The sequence below is a fragment of the Ranitomeya variabilis genome, chromosome 5 (genome assembly GCF_051348905.1).
Source record: "Ranitomeya variabilis isolate aRanVar5 chromosome 5, aRanVar5.hap1, whole genome shotgun sequence".
NCBI lineage: Eukaryota > Metazoa > Chordata > Amphibia > Anura > Dendrobatidae > Ranitomeya > Ranitomeya variabilis.
Window position 1 is genome coordinate 38,950,792 of NC_135236.1, and position 9,005 is coordinate 38,959,796.

Sequence of the window (9,005 nt, forward strand, 5' to 3'; positions counted from 1 at the left end):
TGTGACTGCGCCATAGATTTGATTCCAGGTAGTAAATTTCCTAAGCGAAGACTATTTAATCTGTCTGTACCTGAGCATGCCGCAATGCGTTCATATATCAAGGAGTCTCTGGAGAAGGGGCATATCCATCCATCCTCTTCCCCTCTTGGTGCGGGATTCTTTTTTGTGGCCAAGAAGGACGGATCTTTGAGACCTTGTATTGACTATCGGCTTCTTAATAAAATCACTGTTAAATTTCAGTATCCTTTGCCTCTGTTGTCGGACTTGTTTGCCTGGATTAAAGGTGCCAAGTGGTTCACCAAGATAGATCTTCATGGTGCGTACAACCTTGTGCGCATTAAGCAAGGAGATGAATGGAAGACAGCATTTAATACGCCCGAAGGTCATTTTGAGTACTTGGTGATGCCTTTTGGGCTCTCTAATGCTCCCTCAGTGTTTCAGTCCTTTATGCATGATATTTTCCGGAAGTATCTGGATAAATTTATGATTGTTTATCTGGATGATATTCTGGTTTTCTCTGAAGATTGGGACTCACATGTGGAGCAGGTCAGGATGGTGTTTCAGGTTTTGCGTGAGAATGCTTTGTTTGTTAAGGGCTCAAAGTGTCTCTTTGGAGTACAGAAGGTTCCCTTTTTGGGGTTTATTTTTTCCCCTTCTGCTGTGGAGATGGACCCAGTCAAGGTCCGAGCTATTCATGATTGGACTCAACCCACGTCAGTTAAGAGTCTTCAGAAGTTCTTGGGTTTTGCTAACTTCTACCGTCGTTTTATCGCTAATTTTTCTAGCGTTGTTAAACCTTTGACGGATATGACCAAGAAAGGTTCTGATGTTGCTAACTGGGCTCCTGCAACCGTGGAGGCGTTCCAAGAGTTGAAGCGCCGGTTTACTTCGGCGCCTGTTTTGTGCCAGCCTGATGTCTCACTTCCCTTTCAGGTCGAAGTGGATGCTTCTGAGATTGGGGCAGGGGCCGTTTTGTCGCAGAGAGGCCCTGGTTGCTCGGTAATGAGACCATGTGCTTTCTTCTCTAGGAAGTTTTCGCCTGCTGAGCGGAATTATGATGTTGGCAATCGGGAGTTGCTGGCCATGAAGTGGGCATTTGAGGAGTGGCGTCATTGGCTCGAGGGTGCTAAGCATCGTGTGGTGGTCTTGACTGATCAAAAAAATTTGATGTATCTCGAGTCTGCTAAACGCCTGAATCCTAGACAGGCCCGCTGGTCATTGTTTTTCTCCCGTTTTGACTTTGTGGTCTCGTATTTACCAGGTTCAAAGAATGTGAAGGCTGATGCTCTTTCAAGGAGCTTTGTGCCTGACTCTCCTGGAGTCGCAGAACCAGTTGGTATTCTTAAAGAGGGAGTTATCTTGTCGGCCATTTCTCCTGATTTGCGACGTGTGTTGCAGAGATTTCAGGCTGGTAGACCTGACTCTTGTCCACCTGACAGACTGTTTGTTCCTGATAGGTGGACCAGCAGAGTCATTTCCGAGGTTCATTCCTCGGTGTTGGCAGGGCATCCGGGAATTTTTGGCACCAGAGATCTGGTGGCTAGGTCCTTTTGGTGGCCTTCCTTGTCACGGGATGTGCGGTCATTTGTGCAGTCTTGTGGGACTTGTGCTCGAGCTAAGCCTTGCTGTTCTCGTGCCAGCGGGTTGCTCTTGCCCTTGCCTGTCCCGAAGAGGCCTTGGACACACATTTCCATGGATTTCATTTCAGATCTCCCGGTGTCTCAGGGCATGTCTGTCATCTGGGTGGTATGTGATCGGTTTTCTAAAATGGTCCATTTGGTGCCTTTGCCTAAGCTGCCTTCCTCTTCCGATCTGGTTCCTGTGTTCTTTCAGAATGTGGTTCGTTTACACGGCATTCCTGAGAATATTGTGTCTGACAGAGGATCCCAGTTTGTTTCCAGGTTCTGGCGATCCTTTTGTGCTAGGATGGGCATTGATTTGTCGTTTTCGTCTGCCTTTCATCCTCAGACTAATGGACAAACGGAGCGAACTAATCAGACTCTGGAGGCTTATTTGAGGTGTTTTGTTTCGGCAGATCAGGATGATTGGGTGACCTTCTTGCTGTTGGCTGAGTTTGCCCTTAATAATCGGGCTAGTTCCGCTACTTTGGTTTCGCCATTTTTCTGCAACTCTGGTTTCCATCCTCGTTTTTCCTGGGGACATGTGGAGCCTTCTGACTGTCCTGGGGTAGATTCTGTGGTGGATAGGTTGCAGCAGATCTGGAATCATGTGGTGGACAACTTAAAGTTGTCACAGGAGAAGGCTCAGCGTTTTGCCAACCGCCGCCGCGGTGTGGGTCCCCGACTTCGTGTTGGGGATTTGGTATGGCTGTCTTCTCGATTTGTTCCTATGAAGGTCTCCTCTCCTAAATTTAAGCCTCGCTTCATCGGTCCTTACAAGATATTGGAAATCCTTAATCCTGTGTCCTTTCGCTTGGATCTTCCGGTGTCGTTTGCCATTCACAACGTGTTCCATAGGTCTTTGTTGCAGCGGTACGTTGTACCTGTGGTTCCTTCTGTTGAGCCTCCTGCTCCGGTGTTGGTTGAGGGTGAGTTGGAGTACGTGGTGGAGAAGATCTTGGATTCTCGTCTCTCCAGACGGAGGCTTCAGTATCTGGTCAAGTGGAAGGGCTATGGTCAGGAGGATAATTCCTGGGTGGTTGCTTCTGATGTGCATGCGGCCGATTTAGTTCGTGCCTTTCACGCTGCTCATCCTGATCGCCCTGGTGGTCTTGGTGAGGGTTCGGTGACCCCTCCTTAAGGGGGGGTACTGTTGTGAATTAGACTTTTTGGCTCCCTCTTGTGGTTACTTGTGATATGACTCTGGGATTGTCTTTCCTCAGTTTGGCACTCACCTGGGTCGTTAGTCCAGGGGTGTTGCTATATAAACTTCCTGGATCCTTAGTCCAGTGCCTGGCATCGTTGTAATCAGATCCTTTCTGTTTGCTCCTGTCTGCTGGTCCGGTTCGTGCAAAATTAAGCTAAGTCCTGCTTCTTTGTTTTTTGGTTATTTGCTTTGCTCTTATATTTTTCCAGCTTGTACTAAATGTGATTCCTGACTTTGCTGGAAGCTCTAGGGGGCTGGTGTTCTCCCCCCAGGCCGTTAGACGGTTCGGGGGTTCTTGAATATCCAGCGTGGATATTTTGATAGGGTTTTTGCTGACCATATAAGTCATCTTACTATATTCTGCTATTAGCTAGTGGGCCTCTCTTTGCTAAATACCTAGCTCATTCTTACGTTTGTCTTTTCCTCTTACCTCACCGTTATTATTTGTTGGGGGCTTGTATCCAACTTTTGGGGTCTTTTCTCTGGAGGCAAGAAAGGTCTTTCTTTTCCCTTCTAGGGTTAGTTAGTTCTCCGGCTGGCGCGAGACGTCTAGAACCAACGTAGGCACGTTCCCCGGCTGCTGCTATTTGTGGTGCTAGGATTAGATATATGGTCAGCTCAGTTACCACTGCCCTATGAGCTGGTTTTTAGTGTTTGCAGACTTAGTAATTATTTCTGAGACCCTCTGCCATTGGGGTCATAACAAACTCCCCTATTGACATCCTGATCTGGAGGGAAAGGAGTTCAGTTCCTGTCAGGCAGACAGAAGAAGAGGAGCTCTGCCGGCATGAAGTGCTGCAACTCCTGGGAAAAGACACTAAAAGGTGAATATACTGCAGAGAGTGTGTAGGAAAGCAGAGCACAGGAGAGGAATATCAGAGCGAGATCAGCCAGGAACAATCTGCTCCTTTCTGAGGCGCAGAAACCGGTAGCCAGGAACACCGAGGGAGCAACTGTCTTTAAGCCTTGCTCCAGAGACCGGCAGGACAGTCAATTCCAAGTTGGCTGCCCGACCTTAATACCTAAGAAGACACGGTGGCAAATTGTGGGGGTCGGGGCGTCTCTAGGGTCCCTACAAACAAGCCCCAGGCTATCCCAGTCATACGGGTTGTCCTATCCATACCATCTGGGGGACAGTGAGGAAGAAATAACATCTAGAACATCTACAAGAGTTGTGAGGACCTTACCGAGAAGCTCAGCATGGAGGTACTACAACACACAGGCGCTAGTAGTAAGGCTACTGACCTCCACCTGGATAAGGGGACTCTGGAATTGCCATCAGACCGACCGGACTCTGCCTGCCCTGGCATCTGGTGCTCCGGGCTGAGGATACCACCTGAAGTCTTCAGTAAACAAGGTAAAAGACTACAAACCTGTCTCCTCATTCTTTATTGCACTTTGCCCATATATAAACTCTTTTGCTGGACACCCCTGAGGGCCACGGACCGGGTCAGCCACCGTGACATCCCCCGAACCGCAGGACCCTGTGCCGAGTACCCCATTGCCCTACTCTGGGGGCGATCCATTTTGGCATCACGAACAGGATCTACTTAAGCCTGAAAAATTAGGTCATGTACGCCTAAGAACTGTGCCAGAACTGTATGTGAACTGCGCTTTACTTAAAGACTGTGTGTTGCAAATTGCCACCAATATCCGCCATTGCCGCACCGTGTGGAGTGTGAGGGGAGGAGCCATAGCCTCGTGGGCGGAGCCAGCCGAAAAGAGCGTGAAGGAAGAAGACGGGTGCCGTGCTGGTGCCTGGGAAAGCCGGAAGTGGAGACGCCGTGCAGCAGAGCCGCCAGAAGAGATGCTGCAAAGTGCCGATTCCGGAGAGGAGCCCCGACTTCCACCAGGTTAGCAGAGGGGAGGAGCGGCCATGTCCGATCCAGGAAGGGAAGTAGCGGCGGTCGCAGCCGCAGACCTGGAACCGCCTCCAGGCCCCGCAATAGGCGCAGCCGCAGGTCTTGTACCGCCACCGGGTTCCGCAGAGCTTACTGCTTCCATCAGCCAGCCGGACACCGCCACGGCTACAGCAGTCATAATGCCCTTCTCCATGCCATATATACCTGGAGCAGCCTGGCTCCCACGTTACTCTGGAGAATCGCATACATTAACTGACTTTAAAGAAGGGATCTGCAGCCTGCTTGAGTTTTATCCCTTGACAGAGCCCCAGAAAGTTTACATGGTAACGGGCCAACTGTTTGGAGTGGCTCTGAGAGAAGTGAAGTCCTGGCCCGCTGCGGATAAGAGAACTGCGCAGCAGGTCTTTGCAAAGCTTAAAAGCACCTTTGACACCCGCACCACTACAGAAATTAAATTGACGTTCTATGGGTGCAAGCAGAGGCCGCAGGATAGCTTAAGGGACTATGCCCTTAATCTCCAGGAGGCACTGCGGGCAATCAAGCAGGTTGATCCAAACAGCATGCAAGATGAAGATAAACTCTTAAAGGAGCGGTTCATCGAGGGGCTCCTGTGCAGTCACCAAGGGGCCCAACGGCACCTCCTGGCCATGCAGAATCCTGACCTGACCTTTGCGCAATTTAAAGACAAGGCCATCCAAGTGCTACAGGAGCGACAGCCCAGCCGTGCAGTACCTCCCAGGCGTCAAGCCCTCACGTACCACCAGGAGGTGGCGCTAGATGCTCAAGTTTCTGCCGAGGCTGATGCCCAGATCCTGGAAGACGATTCCCCTGCAGGACTACGCCTCCAGATGCAGGAGCTGACCAAGAGCGTTGCTGCCTTAGCTCGGACTGTGCAGTCCCTACAGGAGTCCCTACAGGAGGCCCCCAAGGAGAAGATCAAGCTGGCTTCCAGACCGGAGGATGTTCCCTGGCGACGACAGAGGAGGATCCCGCCGACCAGAGGCAGAGACAACGATCGCTTTCATCAGGACGGATGACCCATCTGCCGCCGTTGCAACCAGGTGGGCCACATTGCAAGGTACTGTCATTTAAACGCGCAACCCCTGGGGCAGAGGGCCAACCCCCAGGAGTAGGACGGCCAGGCCCGCAAAACTGGAGAGCCAAGTACATTGAAGGACGACCTGTTCTCCCCATTATGATCGACGGTATTCCCATGAACGCTCTGTTGGACACCGGTTCACAGGTGACAACTATGCCTTACATCCTTTATAAATGTTATTGGGAGGACACGACATTACTCGTGGCTCTGATGATGATTTCACCATAATAGCCAGTAACGGTCAGCCATTGCCACAAGTGGGGTACAAAGAGGTCACCATTAAAGTGGGGCGGGTAGAATTGAAGGCCCAAGGAATTGTAATTGTTGATATTGACCGACGTGAATGTAACCCCATGATGACCATTGGTACTAATGTCATAGAAAATTGTCTTGCAGAGGTTATTGTCTTATTACAGCAGGTGGCAGAAACAGCTGGTTACAGTGAACAACGTGCCCTGCAGAAAGAAATCAGAGCTCTGATGCAGAGACAGCAGGTAGAACTGACTGGTGGTGAAATTGGCCGTGTCACAGTGAGTGATTCAATACCCTTTGCAATACCCCCCAGGAGTGAAATGTTAATATGGTGTCGGGCAGCAATAGGCCTCAGAGGTAAAGACTACCAGGCCCTGGTAGAACCTGTGTATTCAGATAGTAGGCCCACCCTCCTGACAGCCAGAGGGGTGGTTAAAGTCCGCAAGGAGAGGGTGCCAGTACGTGTCCTTAACTGTGGAGAGGAAGAGGTCCACCTAACCAAATATGCCACACTTGCCAAATTGTTTGCTGTTGATAATAATGTGATACAGGCAACAGAACCCTTGGTCCCGTGCAACCAGGTGGAGGACAATGGCTCTGCAGGGCAAACGGAAGATTGGTGTCAGAAATTGCACGTGGGCACTGACTCTACCCCATCACACCAGAAACAAGGGGCTTACAGAGTGGTTCATGAGTATGAGCGGGTATTCAGCAAGCACCCCCTAGATTTTGGGCAGGTAAAAGGGATTCAACATCATATCCCCAAGGGAGATCATGCACCCATTAAAGAGAGATACCATCCTGTACCCCCAGCTCATTATCAGTGTGCCAAAGACATGTTGTGAGAGATGAAGGAGGCTGGGGTAGTGAGAGACAGTTGTAGCCCCTGGGCAGCTCCATTAGTCCTCGTCAGGAAGAAGGATGGCACGATGAGGATGTGTGTTGAATTGATTATAGGCAGATAAACCGCATTACCCATAAAGATGCATACCCACTGCCCAGAATAGAAGAGTCCTTGGCTGCTTTAAAATCTGCTAACTACTTCTCTACCTTGGATCTCATTAGTTGGTACTGGCAGGTTCCCGTAGCAGAGGCGGACAAGGAAAAGACGGCCTTCACCACACCGATGGGTCTCTGTGAATTCAACTACAAGCCATTCGGACTGTGCAACGCCCCAGGAACGTTCCAGAGGATGATGGAGTGCTGTCTTGGACACAAGAACTTTGAAACCGTGTTGCTATATCTGGACGATGTCATTGTCTTCTCCAAGACTTATGAGGACCATCTGAAGCACCTGGCCGAGGTGTTCGAAGCCCTGTCCAACATTGGCCTAAAGGTAAAACCGTCCAAATGCCATCTATTAAAGCCCAAAGTGCAGTACCTGGGCCATGTAGTGAGTGCTGAAGGGGTGGCCCCAGACCCTGACAAGGTCACTGTGATCAGAGACTGGCCGAAGCCCAGCAACCTCCATGAAGTCCGGCAGTTCCTCGGGTTGGTAGGCTACTACAGGAGGTTTATCAAAGACTTACATAGTTACATAGTTATTGAGGTTGAAGGAAGACTTTAAGTCCATCTAGTTCAACCCATAGCCTAACCTAACATGCCCTAACATGTTGATCCAGAGGAAGGCAAAAAAACCCCATGTGGCAAAGAGTAACTCCACCAGTTGCCAGCTTTCCATCACCCCAAGGCCACTCAGTATTCCCATCATGTGAGGAACGGGTGCAGGAACAAGCAGGACGCCACGCTGAATCCCCTGCCCCACCATGGATGGGCAGAGACTCAGGACAGTGACCCCACGGTCCATCGGGTGAAAGAGCTCCTGACGCAGGCAGGTTCACACCCTGGCCCGGAGGATCCACAAGAGACGCAACAGCTGTGGAAGGGGAGAGGCAAGCTGTTTATCTACGATGGTAAGCTGGGCCGAAGAAGCATCGACCCACGCACCCATGAGTTGGTATGGCAGATAGTAGTACCAAAGCAAGATGCGCCAATGGTTCTGGAAGCGTACCACGATGGAACAGGACACTTTGGATGGAGGAAGTTGGAGAGTCTGCTTCGTGGAAGGTTCTACTGGATTGGCATGAAGAAAGCTATCGAAAAGTGGTGCCAAGAGTGTGGCCCATGTAGCCTACGCAGGAAGGACCATGACAATCAGAGGGCTCCCCTACAGCCCATCATCACCAAATGACCACTCGAACTGGTCGCGCTAGATCATGTGAAGCTAACACCCAGCCGGTCAGGCTATGTCTACGCCCTAACCATCGTAGATCACTACTCTAGATTTCTGGTAGTTGTGCCTGTCAAAGATCTGACAGCAAGGACAGCAGCCAAAGCCTTCCAGCAGTACTTCTGTAGACCACACGGGTACCCGGAAAAGGTACTGACTGATCAAGGACCAGCCTTTGAAGCGGAAGTGTTCCAGGAATTCTGCGACTTATACGGGTGTAAAAAGATCAGAACGACACCGTATCACCCCCAAACAAACAGGATGTGCGAAAAGATGAACCAAGTGGTAATCGACTTACTGAAGACCTTGCCTGTGGAGGAACGGAACTTATGGCAAGGAAAGTTGCCCGATTTGGTAGACATGTACAACCACATCCCAGTGAATTCCACCAACTGTACCCGAGCATACCTGATGAGAGGAAGATCCAGCAAGTTACCTGTTGATCTAGACATGGGGGTCCTAACCCCAGAAGATACCTTGCCAGATGCAGATTGGGATACAGAAAGGCAGCAAAGGTATCACAAAGTACAGGAATGCGTGGAAAGAAGTCTAGCCCAAGCCAGACAAAAACAAGAAAGGGACTACAACCAGCATGCTCCTGCAGTTTCCTTGTCACCAGGCGAACAGGTACTCAAACGGAAAAGGAGACTACACAAACTTGACGACCAATGGGAAGCAGAACCATATACTGTCCTGCCATCTGACTTTGACAATACAAAGGTCTGTCTCATCAGCA